The 24,372-nt window shown below is 44.7% G+C and overlaps 1 long non-coding RNA gene across 3 annotated transcripts; it reads right to left on the bottom strand.

The window, feature by feature from the left end:
- Nucleotides 1-1,237: 1,237 nt before the first annotated feature.
- Nucleotides 1,238-18,037, bottom strand: LOC122680030. Of its 3 annotated transcripts, XR_006336584.1 has the most exons (5): nucleotides 17,857-18,037; nucleotides 11,184-11,266; nucleotides 8,743-9,014; nucleotides 4,303-4,461; nucleotides 1,238-1,292 (listed from the first exon to the last, which is right to left on the bottom strand). It is a non-coding gene; the product is annotated as an uncharacterized LOC122680030 (long non-coding RNA). The 3 variants fall into 3 exon arrangements; XR_006336587.1 differs by lacking the exon at nucleotides 11,184-11,266 and having other exon boundaries at nucleotides 17,857-18,036; XR_006336585.1 differs by lacking the exon at nucleotides 8,743-9,014 and having other exon boundaries at nucleotides 17,857-18,032.
- Between the last annotated feature and the right edge of the window lie 6,335 nt (nucleotides 18,038-24,372).

Here is a 24,372-nt window from a genome sequence, read left to right as displayed (position 1 = left end):
AATCTGTTACATAATTATGGTGCAACTTCCAGGCTGCTTCTTACAAAACTGATTTAAACTTAGCCACCTAGACCAGCATCACTTACCTTTTTCTAGAATCTGTGGGGCTTATTAGAATTGCATTGGCAGAGCTAGAGAATCTGGTGATTTCAGCCAAATGAACCCCTGGGAAAATTGGTTCAAGGGCTCCTTTTCCTTCCTAGGCTTGCAAGCGATGCTGTAAAGCCAACAATTGCAATTTGAACGGCTTGAGAAAAATTGAGTTTGGTGCCTGAGTAAATGTTTGTTTCGGAGCAACTCTCCCCACCTCCCACATACTGACCTTTCAGCATTGCACATTGAAACTTGCAGCATCTAAGAATCGATTTTAGTCCGAATTCTGTGATGAAAATAACAGAAGCAGAGTTCGGGTATCTTAAGCAAACAGATGAATGTATTGGAAGGATACAAAAGAGCTCACGGAACAGAAGGAGAAGCCAAGAATCCACTATATCAAAGTCCGAGAGAAGTTGTAGGAATTCAAGTGGCAGGAATAATACAATTCCCTTTGGCCATTGCTACCAGAGTAAGGGACTTAGAACCATTCTCAGTTTTCACGTCACATGTCTCCACACTAACATTCCAGGTCAGGAGCATCTGGGACACCTAGTTTCAGCTATGTTCGTGCTCTCTGTTTGGTCAGGATAGGGGAAGGCACCGTGATGGAAAAACGTGTCTTACTGGGGAAGCGTTTCTCCTACAGGGATTTTTCTCTCCAGAGAAAAACCAAGGCGCTCTCTCTTCAGGCTATGGTGGCACGTGTCTGCCCTACTGCAGGGGCAGAATGGGGTGTGTATTTTTAACTCGCCAGCCTCCAGTTCTACGTCATATCTTCCTTCTCCTCCAAACTGTGTGTTAGCACACCAGGCCAGCACACACCCGTCCCCGCAGGAACAGTCAGATGTGTGAGCAGCCTAGAATTTGGAGAAGGAGAAAAATGAGTTAAAGGAATGATATGGGAGAGTGGAGGTGTGGGTATCATGCTCTTCTTCTGAGCTGTTGATTTCTGTTTTCCTCAGGTCAACACATTTTTAATTTAATTTGAGAGAAACTCGAATTATACTTCTGCGGCAATACCATCAAATCTGCTATCTGTGATTTCTTTTTTTTAACATGTGAAGAGAAAACAAAGATAGAGTAATATCCAAGATGTTTTAAAGTTTCTTTTTCTAGAACTGACCTCTCTATAATTTTTTATTATATCATGCAGTTAATTATAACAGTGCATCCGGAGTGGAGCAAAACAACACCTCCTAGAAAAGAAAATGTCTTCCAGAGTTACGCCCGTGCAGGCCTTAGTTTGAAGAATACCTATCTAATTCTGTGGCTGCTTCAGAAAATACAGAGACTTGTAGCTCTCGTAAACCTATTTGTTACTTCTTTTAAAACTCTGGTATGTTTTATACAGTTCAGCAAAAAGTTAACCCTTGAGTTTGATCCATGTTAGAGCAAATCAGTATGTTCATTCTACTTCTCTTTTCCCTTTCAGTTCCAATTACCTCCCCCAGCACTGCAAATTGCCCTCACCTCTCTATGGCGACAAGTCCCCAACCCAGAATGAAGCTGATGTTTACCGGATACCTGTCACGTGACAAACATGCACATATGTGTAATCCAAGATCCAGAGAGGTTTTTAAAAAAAAGTATTCAGGGTCACAAAGCTAGTAATTGTAAGTTCACATTGGAACCTCTATCTGTCTGATTTCAAAGCACATTCCTCCCATCGTATTACGTCAAATAAGATAGTTGGCTATCAGCTCATCTAGAACTACTACAGATTCCAGGAAAAAATGCATATTACAAGTTCCTAAGACCAAAATGACGCTAGAAGAGTTGGCTAAATGGAGGCAGAAATATGTCAGATATGTTGTATCTGACATATAGTCTCTTGGTTCTCTCCCTTTCCCGTTGGGAGTGCCCAGAGGGTGAGTGAGTGGATTGAGTACTCCTGAGCTCACGTTGAAGAGTTTAGGTCAGGGAGAAAGATGGCTAAAGGTTGGAGGACCATAAAGTCATGGTGAAAACTTATAAACTAGATGAAACAAAGCTTTCATTTTAGTGGACATTGATTCATTCTTTCATACAATGAGTATTTATGCTATGTGTTTGTGAATGTCTATGAGAGGGCAGGCATACAAAGATGAATAAGACATGGCTCTTGCTTCAAGGAATTCAGTGTCTATTGAGGAAGAGAGATAAGTTAACAAGCTGTCAGAGTGGAGTGGGATAATACATATTTTCTCTGTCCTTAGATGCCCTTTCTATAATCAACATATTATGGGCACACACTGATTTTTGCCTGTTCATTATTCTCTCCAATTTGACTTTCTCCAGAAGGATTACATCTTCTCCACTGGAAAATCTGATGAGACTGTTAAATCTAGGGGTCCTCAACCCTCTGTGTACACGCGTTCTAAGTCACTTTAGTCACGTCTGACTCTGTGTGACCCTATGGACTGTAGCCCACCAGGCTCCTCTGTCCATGGGATTTCTCAGCCACGAACACTGGAGTGGGTTGCCATGTCCTCCTCTAGGGGATTCTCCCGACCCAAGGATCAAACCCAGGTCTCTTTCGTCTCCTGCATTGCCAGTCAAATTCTTTACCACTAGTGCCACCTGGGAAGACCCCTCAACCCTCTACTCACCAACAAGTGGCTTCCTTACCCAAGCTGGAACACTGTTTATTCCTTGGAATCAAAATCTTAAAGGAGGATAGAAAGAAAAAAAAATCCCCAGAAATGACAGAAAATCATTCATTCTGGATCAGGGCACTGACAATACTTGAGTGTTCCTAGACCCACCTCATCCTCTCCCTGCCAGTTTCTATCAATTTAAGCATCTTCTGGACCCTCCAGAGGGCTGATAGAAATCCTCCCATTGCTTTTTTTAAAATATATGATTTTATTTATTTATGTTTGGCTACACTGGGTCTTTTTTGCTTTGCTTGGGCTTTCCCTAGTTGCAGCTAGCAGGGACTATGCATCATTGTGGTGCGTGGACTTCTCATTGTGGGGGCTTCTCTTTCGTTTTGGAGCACAGGCTCTATGCACGTGGCCTTCAGTAGTTTTGGCTCACAGGCTCTAGAGCACAAGCTCAGAGGTTGTGACCCACGGGCTTGGTTGCTCCCCAGCATGTGGGATCTTCCCAGACCAGGGATTGAACCCATATCCCCTGTATTGGCAGGCAGATTCTTATCCACTGTGCCACCAGGAAAGTCCAGGTCGCATTGTTAAACAGTGAAAAGACAAAATCCCCTGGGTGTGATATGGGTTGTCTGGGACAAGATTGAGAGCAGGAGGATCAGTTAGGAGACTATTGTATCAATCCAGGTGAGACAGTCAGCGACTAACTCACTGAGTAGAGAGTGAAAGAAGGAAAGATGAATTCTAGAATCGAGAGAGATAGAGCTAGCTGGAAGTGATGACCACCAGATGCAGAAATATGAAGAGTCGAAAGAATTGTTTTTCCATGAAACCATGTAGGGCAGGTCACGTCAACTCCTTTCTGTTGGTCTAGAGGGTATGCTCTGACCTGGCCTTGGTTCTGGCAGTATTTTCTTACCTGTGAAGGCTGCCTCTTCCCCCGCGCCCCCACCCTCCTAGTCCTGGGATGAACATATCACTTCCTCCCGAAAAATCATCTCCATTATCCACTTGGCAGGGACATCAAATTCCTCCTTTCACCTTGCCTCCTAAGCCCCCAGGGTACGTGTACAGTAGATTCTTGGAAATAGTTCTGGACAGCATGTCATTGTCCAACCTCAACAAGCACATTCTGATGACGACTGGACGTCGTGTGGATATCTGCTACATTTGTGATTCCATTTACATCCTCACCTACACGACCACAGCCCACGCAGTTCACACAACCTCAGCCCTCCTTCCCTATCGGATTCCTGAGGTGTCCTGTGCTGTCAACTCTGCTACAGAGGAAAGGTGTTCAAGGAGTGGTGTGGTCATGCGGAAAGAACCCCCCGGCGCTGGGCAGAGGTGGACTAGGTGGACTATGCTCTTTACCCTCAAAAGGAACACATGGGTCACAAGCAAACAGCAGCCTTTGTGAGTCAGCGCCCACTCTGCCCGACTGTCCTTTGCACCAATCTTTTGAACCAATAAATACAGGAACACCCACAACTACCACCTCTTATCTGCAGGAAAATAAGCCAGTTAGGGAAGTTGTGCAAGACACTGAACAAACATCCACAAGAACCAAGGACTCCACCCTCCCTGGAAAGCCCTTCAACCCCGGATGTGGGGCGCTCACCATTGAGATGGAGAAGAATTGACAATGGCTTTACTTGGGTCTTTCTCTAGTTTCTCTTTTTTTGGAAGATATCTTGGAACTTGAGGATCTTTTTAAAAAATAACATTTTAAGGAACATTAGTGGCATTCAGAATATCACATTATTTCCTGGGTGATCTTCTGAAAAAAATAAAAGCAAGATATTGGTAAGTTCAGTGACTTCAGGAACCTCAGAATTTTCAGATCCATGCTATTAAATAACTCCCCTATTTAAGGCTGTCCAAGTAACTAATGTGCTGCAGACTCTCAGACTGTGAAGGAAATCTTGAAGGATGATAGAAGACAAAGAAACAAACATATCTCACTTACAGTTGATGCTCCCAGGCAGTTTTTTGCTGGGTGATTAGATTATTGTATGTGTTACAACTTGATCACCTGTATTTCACTTTAAATACATTTTCCTCAGTTTCTTTGCCAGCAAAGCACACTTGATAGAAATGCCTCAAAATCAATTTATACTGCTTCACTAGTTTTATGCATTTTAAATTTCAGGAAACAACAATTAGGATATTTTCAATGAAGAAAAGAGCTCCATTAAGCTGCCACAAATGTCAAAAGTTCCTGGCTATGCTAATACTTATGTAATTGTTCTGGAAACCCCACGCACCAGAGTAGACCTACAACACAAGGAGTGACTCACTGAATATTTCTACGCACATACACTCTCTAAAATGTGCTCCAGTTTTTTTTTTTTCCCCCTGATGGGGGAAAGACAAAATATGGTACATCAAATCCAAAAGTTCTTTCTGTTATTTTTTCAAAGTACTGCCTCACATGAGAGCATTAGAAGATGCTGCTGTTTTCACTAATGAAGCAGCCAGATGGGCTAGAATTAAAACAGGTTGAAACTCTGAAATCCGTCCTGAAAGACAAAATCACATAAAGAACGTGTGGGTTCTCAAGTTTCCAAATGGTCTGCATTTCCTCTTGCGACTTTATTCCCAAGTTTGTTTTTTAAAAGTTGTGGCTGGTAGCATATGACTGGTGTCCTATCTTCTGAGCAATGTTAAGGCACCTGCCATCAAATGCCAATCAGAACACACAGGCCTGGGCCCACAACACCAAGGTTCATATACTCCCAGAGCTTTTTTTTTTTCTTTTTTAATATTTATTTATTTGGCTGTGTGGGGTCTCAGCTGTGGTTTGTGGGATTTTCACTGTGTCAGGCATGATCCTTCATTGTGGCTAACGGACTTTCTAGTTGCTCTGCAGCATGTGGGATCTTACTTTCCCGACCAGGGATCAAACCTGTGTCCCCTGCATCACAAGGCAGATTCTTAACCACTGGACCACCAGGGAAGTCCCATCTCCGGGGGCTTTTAACAGATAACTTGTTATTGTTCAGCCACTAAGTGGTATCCATCTCTTTGTGATCCCATGAACTGCAGCATGCCGGGCTCCGCTGTCCTTCACTATCTCCTGGAGTTTGCTCAGATTCATGTCCATCGAGTCAGTGTTGCTATCTAACCATCTCATCCTCTGTTGCCCCCTTCTCCTTTGGCCTTCAGTCTTTCCCAGCATCATGGTCTTTTCCAGTGAGTTGGCTCTTCGCATCAGGTGGCCAAAGTATTGGAGCTTCAGCTTCAGCATCAGTCCTTCCAGTGAATATTCAGGGTTGATTTCCTTTAGGATTGACTGGTTTGATCTCCTTGCTCTCCAAGGGACCCTCAAGAGTCTTCTCTAAGTCCAAATGCTTATGGGGAACTTGCTGAAGCATACTGCATATGCTGTGTCCCCCACAGCATATGTTTGGTGCTACCAACACCACGGTAGAGCATCAGCAAGAGATGGAATGACGTTTAGAAATTCCATCAGTGGGGAACCAAACCCAGTTTGTTTATATGAGGACTCTAGGGGCAGCTCTGTCAGGCAGTTGAAACAGATTGTAGATGGGAGTTCCTGTTTAGGCAGTGATGGGCCGGCTATATGGTGGTCATCAGAGATTTTCAACAAGAGGTTATCAGTCTGTACTCTACCTGAGAGGATGAAGAGGAGGAATCTGGCAGGCAATAGCCATCGTGGATCAAGCTGCCACAGCTGGAGATGAAACAGGAGTTCAGAACAGAACCTGGAGCCCAGCTGACCAGATACTGATTAGATGAGCTTACACTTCCTCTGACTAAGAGTAGATATGGGTTCAACTTCTGGGGTAGGGCTGATCTGCACATGAGTCTCCATGGCCTCAGCCCAGGATTGAGCCTGAATTCAGGGAAAGACAGCAGGCAGCTGGCCAAGTACCGCCCACACCAAAGTTTTCGTGGCTCTCAGCCCACTTTTTTTTTTTACAACTTCATCCCTTTTCACAAGATGTTTTAATTACTTGAAATTCCCAAGTCCTAACTCCTCAGGATCCAGTTCAAAAAGCGTCTCCTCTGTGAATCCCTTCTTCACTCCTGACACTTTCTACACCTTGTCTTATCCTGTTTCTCTTTACACATCTCTCCCTGAGTAGCCTTCAAGCTTCTTGCCAAATGAGCTTTGGCATCTCCTGAGCCCAGCACAGCACCAGCGCAGCCTAAGATCTGAATACATATTTGATGATAAATAAATGGATGGTGTAACTGAATGATTCAGTTCACTTAATGGGGTGAGCAAGTATTTACCAAATGGAAGCTGATCAATAAACAAGTTAACGAATGAATTGTTAACATTCCATATATTGACAAAGGATACAGAATAATAGCAGTAGATAACAGTTATGTATCCTGACTGTCCTGGGCGCCTGTGTTTAGTTCATTACATAGATTATCTTATTTCATTTTCACAACAACTCAAGATGGAAGTGCTATTATGACACCCATTTTACAGATGGAAAAATGGAGGCATCATGCTAGAGTCTTTAAGAAGTCAGTCTGATCTGAGATCTGTTCATTCTACCCAGCAACAGAATCACTCACTTCTCAGGCCTTTCACTTGCCACGGCGATGTTGTGACTGCTGGAGGTGGGAAAAGATGACATCAGGCCCTCCTTGTCTCTCTGCCTCTCTCCTCCTCCCCTCCCCGTCTTGCATTAACAAGAAGAGTATGTCCCCTTCAGTTTGACTGCTGGTTCCCCCATGACGACTGCCCCTTTCTCTCCTGATGAGGATAGGCTAGAGTTGTAACGAAAAAGAGCTTCCCTGGTGGCTCAGATTGGAAAGAATCCACGGGCAGTGCAGGAGACCCGGGTCCAATCCCTGGGTTGGGAAGATCCCTTGGAGGAGGGCATGCAACCCACTCCAGTATTCTTTCCTGGAGAAGCTCGTGGACAGAGGAGCCTGGAGGGCCACAGTCCATAGGGTTGCAAAGAGTTGGATACCGTGAAGTGACTTAGCATGCAGGCATGCATGTACTGAAGTAGTCTACAGAGTTGGTTCCTTTGAGTTCTTGACCTTGCTAGTATCAAGGTATAGGTGTGGCTGAAGATGAAATGAAATAATAAGGCATTTCTGTAATCATCTGATATCAGTGTATCTACTTCCTTTTGAGGACCCCAGGAAGTACTTTACCTACATCATCCACTTCAGTCCTCACTCCAACCCCTGGAGGGAGGTATCCTTATCCCCCAACACACTTATGAGGCACCTGAGAATCCCAGAGGTTTAGCAATCTTGCCTAATGTCCCTGAAGCTAGACAAAGAGCCAGGATTGGAACCGAGGGCCGTCTGCCTCCAAGAGATGCAATTCAGTAACTGTCTATGGAGTCCTTCTTTTTGAACATGTTTATCAACACGTAGCATGCTGTCACTAAAATACTTTGGTGGTGGGGATATGGCCACAGTCACCTTCTCTGGCTGTGGGTCAAGGTCTCCTTTAAAGCATGACTTTGATGGCAGCCTTTTGGTCTGCTTACTAAAGAAAGTCACAAAGATGTCATTCATTCATGTAAAGTCAGGGACAGAAGCCAGGTAGGATGGTGTCTCCAGTTGGGAAATCCAGACTCCTTCCTCCACTGACTTCCTCCGCCCTCTCCTCATCTGCTCTTTAGCAGCTCAGTCACTCATATTTTACACGCAGCCATTTTCGTTGACCTGCTCATGATGGATGACAAGCGGCTCTTACGAAATAGGGTACCAATAGGAGAGAGGAGCCCGGAGCCCACGCCCACACTGTTTGCTGTATGAAATTCCAGACTGTTTAATCTGCTCTACCTCATCCTAAAAACTCCAGATTCCACTTTTCTGAATGACTTTCCCCTCCTTGAATGCCTACACAGTTATCTTTGAAGAAGGAGAAAAAGAATAGATGAATCATTTGCAGGAAACGGAGCGGGGAGAAGGGTGGTTGGAACAGCAGATGGCTGAGTGTGTGGGCACGTGGCTGTCTCTGTTGTTCCCTCCACCACCCTCTGGACACGAGTCCTCTGGGAGTCAGGGTACACTCATTTTGGGGTGGGGGCTGCGCCCGCTTTCAGATACTAACATGTAATGCCACATCTGCTCGGATTCCTCTCAGACACTGAAATTTCAGGGATAGAGGGAAACTGACTCAGGCTGGGCTCAGATGGGACTGTTGGTTCTCTCTTTGAAGTTTTGACATTAAACATTCTAATAAGGTGAAAAGTTCCTTTCAGTTAGCAGCAGGAGAATTTCTCGTGCGGCCTTCTTTCTCCGGTAGAATATGAAGTCAGGACGTGAATATTCTTTCCGTGCCGCAGTGCAAGCTCTGTAACCTGGGAAGGGGTTGGCAGATGCCTACAGGGAAGCCAGAGGAGACAGATTACCTACAGATAGAAATCTGCATTAAGCAGGAAAACACAAATTGTTCTTGGTGGGGCTTTTGGTGGGGGGGCGTTGCAGAAAGGACATAAAGACACTACAGCCTTGGGGACAAGTGTCCACGTATTGCTCCCCAAAGTTAGCTGTTTGCTGTATGTATGGAGATGATACCAACTATGGTCTGTTCACCTGGATAACTGAAATCAGTTTCCAGAATCCAGAGAATCTAAGAGAACATGCGCTTTTGGAAAAGCTTGATTTTTTTTCCCAGAAGGTTTCATGTAGACCCTCCTGTTACGTCTATGTAAATTTCCAAATGTTATCTGGATGTCACACTAGGATAAGTAATTATGGCTATTTTATTTTTAGATTACAAAACTCATTCCATCAATAAACTCTTCCACTGATTTTTTTCCCCCCACTTCCATCATCACCATCTGCCCTCCCACCTCTATTGCTCAGGACAGGACTCTGGTGTGAGCACGTGAATGAATGTGCAGAGAGGTAACAGCTTGTTAGTTTTTAGTGCAATAGGATCTTTGGTAAAATACATGGCTAGAAGTTGAGATATGCTTCTTAATGTGTGAGCACGCCTACTTAAGCCATTCGTTAAGCCATGTCTGTCTTTTTGTGACCCCACAGTCTGTAGCCCACCAGTCTCTATCCATGGGCTTTCCCAGGCAAGAATACTGGAGTGGGTTGCCATTCCCTTCTCCAGGGGATCTTCCCGACCTAGGGATTGAACGCAAGTCTCCTGCATTGAGAGGTGGGTTCTTTACCACTGAGCCACCAGGGAAGCCCATGTTTCTTAACACAAATTATTATATACCACTTGGAAACAAAGAACTGTGGCAAGATGCATTTTTAAAAATTAATGAACACTCCTTCAGAATCAACTTTAATCATAAAAGTCATCTGATCAAGAATGAGTAAACTCAGTCCAGAAATCAATCTGAATGATCATAAAAAAAATCTGTCATCATAAATCTTGTAAATAATAGAATTTTCACCTTCATTATGATGTGATGACTTGTTTATCTGAAAGTCCTTCATATTACCCTTCACAAAAGCACTAATTCTTGGATCCTCAAAAGCTTGAAAATAACTCTTCATAATTTATAAACATGACCGTACCAGACTAATTTGTATGGTTCTTGGGATGCCCCACCCAGCTTCACCTGACCCCCAGCCCCAGGCTGGTTCTGAATAGACAGCCTCCTGGGGCTGGAGGGGGTGGGGGGGTTGGGGTGGGGATCTGGTGGGATCACAGCTTACCTGCCATAACAGGAACCTCGTCAGTGGTTCCTGGTTCCTGGCCCAGGTCTGACCTGACAAAACTCATGCCCAGGGAAGGCTGCTGCCCTCCCGCCTCTCCGAGGCAGCTTGCTAAGATGCGGAATCTGGCTTCCCTAACGGCTCCCTGAAATGGCTGAATAACAACCCAGATGCGCAGGGGACTAAAACTTTGAATCAAGGAATAGAGGCTGAGAAGATAAATCCTTCTTCCTTTCTCCACCCCCACCTCTATCTGATGGATTGTTTCAAGGTGACTTGCAGGATGAGCAACTGGCTCGTAATTCTTCATGACTTTATGGCCAGTCCCCAACACGCCTGCCTAGTAACTGCATTCCTTTCTCCCCTGTCTCATCTCTTGGTCTCATTTTTGCAGCCCTGGGATTGCAGAGGCCATCATAGCAATCTTTGCCATAGGTTTTATTCTCTAGGGAATTTGGCTAATACAATGATCAAAAAAAAAAAAAAAAAATCACACATCATATCTTCAGCCTGGCCTCCTACCTACAGTCTATTTTCGTCTATTTTCTTTTTAATAAGAATGAACTGAGATCTAAAGTTTACATCAAGGTTAACTAGAGCCGCTCTGGTCAAGTGTCTCTGGGTGGAGAATATGTTCTCGAAATCTAACTTTCCTGTAAGTGGGTTTCATCTCACCACAGGATGCTTGGATACTAGCAGTTCTTTTCTCAAACTGATTGCTTCTATCCAGCCTGGTTGGAGGGAACATCTGCCAACCCCTTTCTGGGTTAGAAAGCTTTCACTGTGGTACAGAAATAACAACCTAGAAACAGTTTCTCTTACATATAGCCTGGCATTTACAAACCTACCTCCAGATCTCTATCGTATTACCTTTGATGCTACGCTCTATCTTCCTTGTATCCTTAACTTCCATTTCACTGTCAGCAAATTCCTGATATGTACGTATGATAAATCTGTTTCAAAGGAAAAATCAAAATCCTTTTGATTCAGGACATTCTGTTTTGGGTAAAATATGTATCTTTTAATCAACGGTTTGAGAACATCAGACACCAAGAGCAATGTGATATTTGAAGCTTGTAAACAAGACACTTTAAACCATACCCAGAATGAAAAAGTGAAAACTATTTCACTTCCATATTTAATGAACCAGATAGCATCTTCTTATGGAGACATAGGGGGTGAGGATAAAGGCACTTAGATTTTTAGTGCTTCTGAAAGGCAGAGACTGTGAATGTTGGAAGAGAATATTAAGGCTGTTATTTTAATGAGTTAAAATTCTTCAGAAGGTTTGCATTGATAATATCTGAGGCTGAATTTAAGACAAACACTCTTCTGGGATTAAAACAAAACAAAAACCGGGACTCTTGGATCCTGAGCAAACCTGAGGAATGAGAAAAGCTTTCGTTATAAGATGGCATTTAGAATGAGAAAGAAAAAGTCAGGTATCGGAGTTATATATAAAAGTGTGTTCAGGGATTGTTAAAGGCCTCTACATTTTTTTTTTTTAATTTGAAGCTAATGATTGACTTATGGTATTTTAAGTTCAGTGGCTACTATCAACTTAATATTATGGCTGAAAAATAAGGTATAAAAATAAAATAGGAGTTTTATTTTATTAACCAATCAAAAAAAAAGGGGGGGGAGGGACAGAATATGAGTAGATAGTTCATAGACAAGGAAATTCAAACAGCCTTTAAACATGTGCCAAGATGCTTGATCTGACTCTTAGTAAGAGAAATGGAAGTTAAAGTCGCCGTGAGATATCAAGATTCATCTATCAGATTGGCAATAGGTTTGACAGCACAGTGTATCAGCCAAAGTACGAAAAAATACATTAGTGGTAGGAATGCAAACTATACAGTCTCAGAAAGGGGCATTTGGGTGATAAGAAGCAAAATTATACATTTGCATACTCTAACCAAGCAGTTCCACATTTAACAATGTATATCACAAACATACGCATACACAAAGCGGATAAGTGTATAAAAGCATATTCACTGCAGTCATTGCTTGCACTAGTAAAAAAGATTGTGAGGAACCACCATGCCCCCTGACAGGAAGATTTCATAAATAAACCGTGCTGTGCTCACGCAACGGAAGACTATTTGTGTGTGCTAAGTCACTTCAGTCATGTCCGACTCTTTGTGACTCCATGGACTGTAGCTCGCCAGGCTTCTCTGACCATGGGCTTCTCCAGGCAAGAATACTGGAGTGGGTTGCCGTGCCCTCCTCCAGGGTATCTTCCCAACCCAGGGGTCGAACCCACATCTTTTATGTCTACCTCCATTGGCAGGCAGGTTCTTTACCACTAGCAGCACCTGGGAAGCCCATGGCATACTATGCAGCCATTAAAAAGAATGAGGAAGCTCTATGTTTTCTGATGTGAGCCCATTTCCAAAATGTGTTCAGTGAAAAATCAAATTGCACTCCTTTATGTTTAGTCTGCACTGCTGTGTAATGATAATATCAGCAATAGTAAATGTGTATGTTTGTATATGTATAGTCTCTCTCTTTAGGAGCATGCACCAGAGTAGTTAACAATAGTTATCTCTAGGGAAAGGATCTAGGTGTCTAGGAGAGGCTTACTTTTAGTCTTTACCATTTCTTTCCTTTTGAATTTTGTTCCATGCATATGAGTATTAACTGTGCTGTGACTTAGTCACCCAGTCACGTCTGACTCTTTGAGATCCCATGGACTGCAGCCCGCCAGGCTCCTCTGTCCATGGAGATTCTCCAGGCAAGAATACTGGAGTGGGTTGCCATGTTCTCCTCCAGGGGATCTTCCCAACCCAGGGATTGAACCGAGATCTCCCACACTGCAGGCCGATTCTTTACCATCTGAGCCACCAGGGAAGTCTGAGTATTATCTATCCAGATATGTCAATAATATTTATTTTTTTAAGAGGAGGAAAAACTGTATACGTAGATATTTTAAAGGGGGCTTTCATCTAATTCATAAGAAAACTATATTCTGTTGTTCCAAGTCAACTGGAAGCAACATACACATTAATTTTTCATTTATTTTAAAATAAGCTTTATTTATTTAAAATAAACTTTATTCAGGGCAGTTTTCCATTTAGGGCAAAACTGAGCAGGAGGTACAGAGATTTCCAATATGCTCATGTGCACAGCCTCCCCCATTACCTACATCCCCCACCAGAGTGGTCCATTTGTTATAAGCCATGAACCTATAATGAGATGTCATTATCACCCAAAGTCCACACATTAAATAAGGATTCACTCTTGGTTCGGTACATTCTATGACTTTTAAGAAATATATACTGATACATATCCACCATTTTAATACTGTACAGAATAGTTTCACTGCTTTAAATATCCTCTGTACTCCACCAACTCACCCCTCTCTCCCTACAACCTCTAGCAATCACTGATTTTTTTCCTGCCTCAATAGTTTTGTCTTTTCAAGAGTGTCATATAGTGGGAATCATGCAGTGCACGGTCTTTTTCAGATGTGCTTCTTTCATTTAGCAACATGCATTTAATTTTCTTCCATGTTTTTTCATATCTTGATAACTCATATTGTGATATTTAAATTGCCCTTAAAATAAGACCTAATTTGTGCAAGCTTTAAAAAGTTAAGTTATTCTTCTGTAATTTGTAATCTCCCAGTTGCTTGGTGATGAATTTTGCCAGTAAGTTTTCCAAGAAATGCATGTTAAGAGAGAACAAGTTAAACAGAATAATTTACTGTACCAGAACAAATATTTCCATTTTGGATAACTAATCACTTCTTCTTTATGTAACTGTACCTTAGAAAGTACTGTATATTATCTTCTTCTTATGCCTTCCTGCCATGTCTTCTTATTATATCATTCTATAATCACTTAGTTTTCATATATAAAATGAAGATTTTTGGAGTTCCTCATTGTAAGTCTAAATCTTCCCGCCCTGTGTTGGCGGGACTCCACCCATCACCACCATCACCATCCTTTTGGATCTTGAACTTGATACTAAGACCACACTGAGGCTACCTCTGCAACAGTCTCTCTTAGATCATGGTCCCAGCTGTAACCTACTTGAGGGGAGTGTCCCCATGTGATTTATTCTTTTATCCCACAGAAGACCTTGCCCCAACTCAGCAGAGATATTGGGCATGGATTCTCTGAAAGGTAGAAGACAGTCATTTTGACAAAACGTAAAGCATTTTCAATCTGTACTGCATTCTGCAACAGATACCAATGATATATTTCCAAAAAGAGGAGAGAAGTCTGCTATGGTTCAGGGCGGTGAAATGGACATCTCGTTGTCAGAGAGACTCTGGGAGCAGGTGGAAAAGGCATGGCCAGGTGTCCTTTGCAACCAGGCCAGCCTCCAGGAGCCCCAAACACAAAAACACCTGATAGCAATATGCCCAATTCTCCACTTAAATAACCATGTTTAGCTCTGTCTACAAAGGACGTCCCTCCACCTCCATTGCAGCAATAGGAATAATCCCTTACAATTTTGTTTCTAATGAAAAATATGAGGGACAGAAGCCATATTCATTTATTTATTAACAAAACTTCACTTTAAGGAACAGTGTTTGTAATCACACTTGTTGCATGTATTAGAAACGCCACTTCTTGAGTAGTGGAACTTCTCTAGAAACTTAACTAGGATGCTTTTACTCCACTTTCAACTTTTCTGCAGGTCTGAAATTTTCATAATAAAAAGTTAGAGGCAAAAGGCAGTTTCTCTCCTGAAGAGAAATGACATCACTGGCATTTAGAAGAACGGTTCCCCCTCTTTCCTGGCTACAATTACAAGCATCTCTCAGTACCTCCTGGTGTGAGGTAGGATAAGGATTTTGTCATCTTCTATTAATAGGGAGGGATTTTGAGTCACAGAAGGGCTAAGTGATTTTTCTAGCCCCAGAAATAAGAAGAATAAAACGAAGCAAGATGATTAGTTCATTATTTTAGGAACAGAACTATTGTGGTGAAGAGCATCATTTTCTTGAACAGTTGCAATTCCTTCCTAATTGGTTTTCCTGCCCCCGTCTCTCTCCCCACTCCCGTCTACTCACTCCTTTTGTGAACAGAACCATATTCTGAAATCACGTCACACGTATAAATATCTGTGATGACTTCTCACTACCTGAAGAAAAATTCCAAACTCCTTAGCAGGACCTCCAAAGCCCAGGTCCACCTGGCTTAAAGTTCCCTTTCCTCTTTCCTTGCCTCTGTGTCCTTCATAGGGCTTCCCATGTGGCTCATGCCATGCAAGAGACGTGGGTTCAATTTCTGGGTCGGGAAGACCCCTGGAGAAGGGGTAGGCTACCCAGTCCAGTATTTTGGGGGCTTCCCTGGTAGCTCAGATGGTAAAGAATCCAACGGCAATGCGGGAGACCTGGGTTCGATCCCTGGGTTGAGAAGATCCCCTGAAGAAGGGAAAAGCTACCCACTCTAGTATTCTGACCTGGAGAATTCCATGGACAGAGCCTGGCAGGCTACAGTCCATGGGGTGACAAAGAGTGGGACACGACTGAGCGATTGGGCATGCACGCCCTCTCTCACTGCTCGCCCACCCTCCAGTTCTCATGCACAGCTGTCCTTGCCGCCAAACCTTTGTTCATGCCACCTGGCTCTTATCCAGAGTGCCTTTATTTCTCTATCCCTCTGGGACCGTGGAGAGAGGGCCATCTGCTAACAATGACACATTGCAAGTGCCAACAATTTCAGTAACAGAAATAATTTTTTGACATTTTTTACGCAAATTAAAAAAAAACCTCACAAGTCACTGAGTCTAACTAGAGAATGTCACAGCTAATTCTCCATCTTTACAGCATTAGAGTACTACAGGAGCTATACTGAATTACCTAAAGGAAATTACCATATAGGCACTCTAACAAAAGGGCAGAGAAATCCCCATTATAAAGGCTTTGTCCCCGGGAAACTGGTCAGGCCAGGGGGGTGGATTAAGGGAGAGGGGTAGGGTGGAGGAGGGTGGGGCATGGCCAAGCAAGGGTTTAGACTTTTGGTAAAGAATCCAAAATTTCTGATGGCTCCAAAAAAACTTGACAAATTTACACACACACACACAAAGCACATTTGTCAGACGTTTAACAAAAATAACTTTGGAACCACGCATGTGCAAAAATTACCGTAGAGAGTGTGCTGAGCAGGTGGCCTGTTTACTCAAGACGAGGTGTGCTTCTACCATGCGGCCTTTAGCAAAGCACCCTTCACCCACAAATGGAAGATTCCTCCCATTCATGGGAGAGTGGCTCTCATACTCAGTTCTGACTCAGCGCCTTCTCCCTCCACCTGAAAAGCTCCCGCCAGGCGAGACATCAAAGGAAGGAAGGAACTTCCCAGAGGGGACGTCTTAGATGCAGGAGGCCTTAAAACCTTGAGTATATAAATGGGTGCTCTTCCCAGCGACAACAAACCCAGATCACAGAGGATGGCTGCATGGCTTCGGCCAGCAGATTTCCAATTTGCCTTCTGTAGACTGTGCAAGGGGGATTCCAAGGCAGCGCAGTGGTAAAGAATCTGTACACAGATTCGATCCCTGGGTCAGGAAGATCCCCTGGAGAAGGAAATGGCAACCCACTCCAGTATTCTGGCCTGGGAAATCCCATGGACAGAGGAGTCTGGCAGGCTACAGTCCATGGGGTTGAAAGAGTTGGACATGGCTTAGTGAATGAAGAACAAGACTGTGCAGGCAATGGGCATGGCTGTGAGCCATCAGAGATGGAGGGCAAGAGAGCCTGCCGAAGTCCCAGACTGCTGGGAAGGCCCTCTGAGACAACCAATATTCCCAACGTCCCCAATTTATTCATCCAGATCTCTAGGCACCTTGAAATCCAGGCTGCTGACAGTAGCCACTAAGAGGGGTACTAAGGCAATGGGCTCTGTTCTTTAACATTTTTCTTTCGGAATCTTGCATGAATTTTTTTTTCTTTCTATTCCTAAGAATAGAACTGACACTGTATTGTTTCTTATGATATGATCCCTTTTCAGAGAGGTCAATAAACATTTATTAAGAGCTGTATGTGTGTGTGTGTGAATAAAAAAAACAGGTAACTATCAATGAATTAGTATTGCTTCAGGACTATTCTAACCCCTTTACAAATATAACTCATTTATCACGATAGTCCTCTGATATACTATCTTCACTTCAGAGATAAGGAAACTGAGGTATATGACAATTACGTGATTTCCTTCAGAGTCACATGCTAGAAAGGTTTAGAATCCAAGTTGGCCTGACTCTAGAACTTCCAGTCTTGACCTGCAAGATCCAACTGAACAAAAACAGCAGACGCTGCTCTTTTATGACAGGTTGTATGAAGTCACTCTTATCAGGCAGGGAGTAAGGTGTACGAAAGAGGCTTTGAAGGGACTGAGGTATTTGAATTCCAGGGTAATGACCTGATATCTGAGGCCAGCCCTCCCCACTATAAAGCTGTGATAACAATATTCCTGCTATGCAGAATTACCAGGGTAGTTAGACTGAACATGTGCAAAGCTTGATGTAGAATCAATTGTAGCTTTACGTTATTATTTTCACGGAATAATTACCACCTTTGTAATTAGCTCACCAAATGGCCCAAAGCAGGACTGCTTAGACTGGAGATTGGAGGTCTCTGGAGTTCCACTAATATATTCTTGGGGAATCAGTGAGTTCTTAAGTTTGATCAACGGAGCTAAAGCATTCCTTGCATTGTGGACACACATAGTTGTTTCCATTGACTGCTGAGGCAAAAATAGGCTGGCAGGAAATAGTACCTACTTAGAAAAATAATTAGTTCTCTTACACAACAGCTACTTGTACTGCTCACACCTGCGTAAACAAAAGAACACAAGATGAGGCAAAAAGTCTCCCGGGGAAATATGGCCCACATAAGGAGGTGCAAGGTAAATGTTCTGCATGTAGAGGCAGCATGGCCAATATGCAGGGTCCTTCACACATGAGGCCCCATGACTAGGCCAGGGAACGTTCTGGAAAGATAGGCCCTCATACCCCTGGAAGGCCTAATTTCTCACCCAAGATCCTTGCTGAGGCTTTGGAAATAGTACAAGGGGAAGCAAAGTGCCATTGTTCCTTGCCCAAAACAAAAGAAAACTGAAAAGAAACCAACAGAAAATGAACTTGGCTGTACTGCTGACGCAGAGCTGCCAACCTCCTGATGAGTTCTAACATATGTATTTACATGAGCTTTTACATTTCCTACTTTGTCAAAATAAAGGGTAAGTGGAAAGGTTTCCATGGTGATCCAGTGGTTAAGACTCAGTGCTTTGACCGCAGAGGGCACAAGTTCAATCCCTGCTCTGGGAATTAAGATCCTACATGCTATGTGACACACGGGACCCCCCTCAAAAAATTGATAAAGGATGAGGGGGAAAAATCAATGAATGTTTTCCCTTTGGAAGGAAAAGGACAAAAGCATCTGAAGGAAGAAATCAACACTGCTAGCTTGACATGAATTTCCTTACTAGAAACTAATTTCCAAAGTTAGGTTCAAGTTTACAAAGTTATGTTCAAAGACATGTTCAATATTCTTGATAGAATCTCTGTGAGATCCAGAAAATACATTAATGGGCATTCCATCAGATGATGGGAAACAGAAACAGGAGAAAGACGATAAAGACCTAAGCTTTTGCCCGATTGGGGTCAAGGTCTGAAGTTCACAGGAGTTCCTATCTTACTTCAGGCTGTATCATTCCGGCAAGGTGAGGAAGTGCCATCTCTTTTATAGGAAAGCTCCGTCCACCCCTCCCCGTGACTGTGGACGCGACTCTGGAACTCCAGCTGCTTGAGTCACCACCTTCGCTTTCCCGCCTTTCCCTTCACTGCTGCACTGTTTGGGGAAATTGTTAACCTGCCTTCAGCAAGGCCCTGCAGACCCCTTGAATAAGCTCCCTGCAGCTGACCCTCGGGCAAGCTGCATGAAGCTGGGAACACTGGAAGTGGTAAGCTGGCAAACCAGAATTTGCAGTCATGGTATTTTCATTTGGGGCTCATATTTGAAACTCCCTTTGGTTTTCTCCATGCACAGCCCATCACTGTATATTACCTGGGTGTCCGATTGTCAGAGATTGGGGCCTCTTGTACAGGTCCTGCTGTTCTGACTTAACTTGCTGTCTTGAGCCTCCTGTGTGTATGCTCAGTCACACTGAACTCTTTGCAACCTCATGGACTGCAGCCCGCCAGGCTCCTCTGTCCATAAGATTTCCCAGGCAAGACTACTGGAGTGGGTTGCCATTTCCTCCTCCAGGGGATCGTCCCAGACCAGGGATTTAACCCATGTCTCCTGCATTGGCCAGGCAGGTTCTTTACCACTGTGCCACCTGGGAGGCCCTTGTGAACCCATATGCCCTTTATTTACAGTCAGACTATTTCAAACACATTTTTCAAATGCAGTTAAATTCTGTTCTGAGGTTTAAGCTGTCCTGAAAGTCACCGACTATCACTTAAAAAAAAAAAAATTGGAGTATAGTTGATTTATAATGGCGTGTTAATTTCAGATGTATAGCAAAGTGAATTAGTTATCCATATATCCACTCTTTTCATGTTCTTTTCCCCAAAAATCACTAGAGTATTGAGGAGAGTTTCCTGTGCTATGAAGCAGATTCTTATTAGTTATATATTTTATATATCATGGTATGTATATGTCAATCCCAATTTCCCAATTTAGCCCTCCCCTCCCCTTTCCTCCTGGTAACCCTAAGTTTGTTTTCTACAACTTTGACTCTACTTCTGCTTTGTAAATAAATTCATTTCTACCTGCGTTTTTCAGATTCCACAAATAAGCACCATCATATGATATTTGTCTCTGTCTGTCTTCACTCTGACTGTCACTTTGAGGGCCTCCCCAGGACCTCTAAAAATACCGAATCCTGGATATGTCAGAAGGCTCCATTTTAAGTTTGATCTTCCAAAACACGCTCTCCATATTAGGTGAAAATCTGTTTAACTATTTTCACATGATGTGTTAATAAATGTCACTGTATTCACAGAGATTACTCCAAGAAGATTAAAGGTCGTACCAACCCTTTTAGGTCTCATAAATCACAAGTGTTCTCAAACGCAGGAAAATTCCTGCCAAGTTGGAATGCTTCTCCAATAACCAAGCAAACGTTTATAGCCAAAAGATTTTAAGGAACTTTCCAGGGGGAAATACGAGGAAGAATTCAGCACAGGTGCTCGTTGCATGCACAAACGCACACACGCAGAGGGACAGCAGGATCTATGAAACTGTTTCTGTGCACTTGTGAAAATGGATCAGAGATGACCTGCCATATTCTGCAACGTTTAAACAGTCTTCTATATGTGACTGATACCCTAAGCAGGGAACTGAGGCCTCCGGAAGTAAGGAAGCCAGTGGTTCTCACAGTCACTGGAATTCTCCTGAGAGAGCTTTTCCTGGGAGCCCTGGCAACAGGGCCAGAATGAGATTCAAAGCAGGATAACCAGCAACAGCCAATCAGCTTTATGCAGAAATGTAGCAGTGATTTTAAAAAACATCATCCATTGAGTATCTACTTTATGCCTTTTGTCTGTCATCTTGGCTGTCCCTAACCCTCACAGTCATTTGAGGTGGGCCTAACTATTCCCCATTTTACATACTGCTGAATTCCTTTCCTCGCTTTATTTTTCACTGTAGCAGTCTCCCTTTTTAACACGCTGTATAATTATTTATTTTGTTTATTGTCCTCACTAGAAGGTGCACTCCAGGAGGACAGCATTCTTACCAGTTTTACTCACTGTTGCCTTCCTGGAACCCAGAGTAAATGAATAAATGAGTGAATGAATGAATGGAGGTGCAGAGTGGTTAAATGACGTTCCTCTGTCAAACTATTACTTAAGAGACAGAGCTAAGATTTGAACTCAGGTCGTGGGTGCTACACCAACACACATCAGTAATGGTAGCTGTGAGGATAAGCATCTAAGACATACTCTAAGAAAGCTAGTTGGGCATTTATTGAATGGTTGACTGATGAAGAGGTGTATGAAGTCAAAGAAAACCACCACATGTAAAAGAAGCAGGAAGGAAATGAGCCTGACTTTTGATCCTTGACATCTGTGGGGAAGGAGCAACATAAACGTGAAGCCCAGAAAAGCCTGGTGGCCAAAATTCAGTTCAGAAGTGCAGACCTTAATTCCTTCAAACTTCAGGAGGAATAACAAAGTGTGGTGGGTCCGGTCTCCACAATGCTTTCTAATATGGGTACATGGTAATCCTTAAGGGTCTGTAAAGAGTCAGACCTCAAATCTCCACCCCACCATATGCTACCCTCTGACCTCAGGCACATTCCTTAATCTCTGTAAAGGGGAATAATTTGCAAGGGTTTTCTGAAGACTGATAGAAATACCATATGTAAACACAGAAATTAAGACCGTGCCCAGTGTGGTAATGGGGTAAATGCCCATTAGCTATTTCTTCAATTATATCAGTGTACAGAGTGTTTAAGAGGGGAGCAGTAGTGAGAAGTTAGAAAGGTAGCTGGGTATATTTTGTATTTAACCGGTTTAAAGGATTTTGATGTCGGTCTGTAACAGCACATGCTTTTCTTGACATCTGAATTGCGATGGATTACACTGCTTAGCACAGTTCCTCAGAGGATTTCTCCTGAGACTAGGGAATTCCAGGCTGGCTCTTAGGCCCCACACAGCATCGTTGGGATGGAAAGGACTGGGTCCATTCTGCAGGTTACGAATTCAGAAAGATCAAAATAATACCAATGCTTAATGACACACCAACAACGTCTTAGGGCATCTCACTATACCTTTTCAATCATCACAGAGATTCTATCAATTTCCTTATGCCAACGTGGAAGACTGCAGCTTAAAAAGGTAGAGGATATAATCAAGGTCGCACATTTAGAAAGGGGTGGGGACAGACCCCTTCAAACCCGGGCCGTCGCCACCCCAGGGGCCCTTTCTTTCAAGTCAGTTCAGTTCAGTTCAGTCGCTCAGTCGTCTCCGACTCTTTGCGACCCCATGGACTGCAGCACGCCAGGATTCCCAGTCCATCACCAACTCCCGAAGTTCGCTTTTTTTTTTTTTTTAAACACCGCACTTTTTCGGACCCAGTGGTTAGAAAGCCATTCTATAAAATGTCTAGAGAGGAGGTGAAGGGTTTAGAAGCACGGGCAAAACTAAATGTTTCGAGTTTGAAAAGTGTGGCCACCATCACCCCAAACTGATGCCCAGGCTCAGGTAACTGCATTTTTAAAATGGCTAAATGGAAATCAACTTCTCTCCCTGTCTCTTCTGTTGGAGGGCTTGGGCTGAGAGGTTTTGCACATCTCAGTTCCGCTGCAGGGCATCCTGCCTCTCCCCTCCTGGCCTCCAGGTCCCATTAACAGAAAGGCCTCGCGGTAGAAACATCTGCAACAGGTGGGGGCGGGTCGGAGGCGTCACCTCCCGCGCAGGCCTCCTCCAGCTCGAACCGGATGGTATCCAGTGAAATATGGGAGTTCTGTTCCAAGGGATGACCAAAAAAGGCGCAGGGAGCGGAGTGCTGCAACCCCCACCTTCTCCCAGCACGCTCCTCCAGGGGCGGCCCGACCGCAGCAAAGCTCCAAAATTGGCAACCTGGGCCTAGCAGCCGCTTTTTTTTTTTTTTCTTCAGCGTACATTCTCCACACCAGGGAAGAGACGGGTGACTAAAGATGCAAATTGGAGCGGGGGCGTCAGCAGGCAGGCCCGTGGGTGCAGGGCGTCTAGCTTGGGGAGACCCCGCGACCTCAGGTGCCCCCGGCGATATCCGCGGTGGGCGCAGAGCGCCGCGAGGGCGCTCGGAAAAGCCGCTCCCAGCCGAGCCGCTGCCTCCGCTTCCGCCTCCCCGGCGGCGGCGGCGACGGGACAATGCGCGGCCTCTTTCCGCCCGGGGTTAGGGAGGGGCGGCCGGATTGGGGCCCGCGCCTTCCGGCCGCAACCCTCCCGCCCCCACCCCCTGCGCGCCGCGCCGGCCGCACACAGGTGGTTTTCCGCTCGGGAGCAGCAGGCTCGGGTACTTTCATATAACAATAAGGTTGTGCGCGCTGGCAATGTTCCTCCCCGCCGCCGCCACCGCCGCGGCCCCCACCCGCCACGCCTCTATCCGGCAGCCCGCCCCACCCCGTGGTACGCCGGCCGAGCGCGGCTCGCTGCTCTGGCCAGCACCTCCCCAATTACCTGCTGGCTATGCAGCGCGGTAGAGACGCTCCCCCAAATCCCCAGGTCGCCTTTGGAGCAGGGGCAGGCACTCCTCACCCCACACCCGCCCCAGGCAGAACTGGAGCCCAAAGTTCTGTACTCGGCCCCCCACCGGTCCCCAGGGTCCCTAGACGCTCGGCGCCAGCTGAACTGGGCTGCGGAGGCGGCGGGTGCTCACGAGGAGCGCAACGCGCGGGAGGGGGCAGTGTTCCGCCAGTGCCCGGAGACTTGCAAGGGAGGGGGTTGCTGCCCCGGGAAGGAAGGGGCTGACCCGGCGCGGGTTGTCGGGGTGGCTCCGTTCTCACCTGCCTCGGTCTACAGTAAGAGTAGACCTTACTGTAAGTGGGTCTGCCGAACCCACCTTGAGCCCCCGCAGCCTGCAGGCCTTGCGGGAGGACTTCCCCACGCTTTGCGGATGGTGGGGACAGCCTGCCCGGCTCCGCGTGCCCGGGTGCACCTCGTCCAGGAAGCCCCTCCAGGGAGGCTCCTGTGTCTGGAAGCTGAGCTCGCTGCTCAGAAATGATTAACGAGCGCTACCCACCAGCGCGCAGTGGGTGACGGCGGGGACCGGGGAGGGGGTGCTTGGATCCCCGGAACAATGGCTTATAATGCCCCACGCCGCCCCAGAAGAATAAAAGCATCAGACTGCCCAACGACTTTGTTCTGCAGTCTCCACTGGTTTTTAAAATATTAATTAAAACGCCGTTGTGTTTTTTTAAAGAGGCTTGCTTCCTATTATCTGGACTTCCAAGCATTTGCTTGCTTAAAAATGTTTCAACAAAATCCTGGTTTGTTTCAAAAGATGTTTGGATTAGCATTTAACACCTCATCGGTCACTAAAGCCCAGGCAGTTTACCAGCCCCAACAGAGCCTCGGCTAAAAGAACATCAGGGGAAACAGAGCTGGGCTTTTA

Source organism: Cervus elaphus, chromosome 3 (genome assembly GCF_910594005.1).
Source record: "Cervus elaphus chromosome 3, mCerEla1.1, whole genome shotgun sequence".
In the NCBI taxonomy this organism is placed as follows: domain Eukaryota; kingdom Metazoa; phylum Chordata; class Mammalia; order Artiodactyla; family Cervidae; genus Cervus; species Cervus elaphus.
This window is presented reverse-complemented; position numbering and strand designations above follow the sequence as displayed.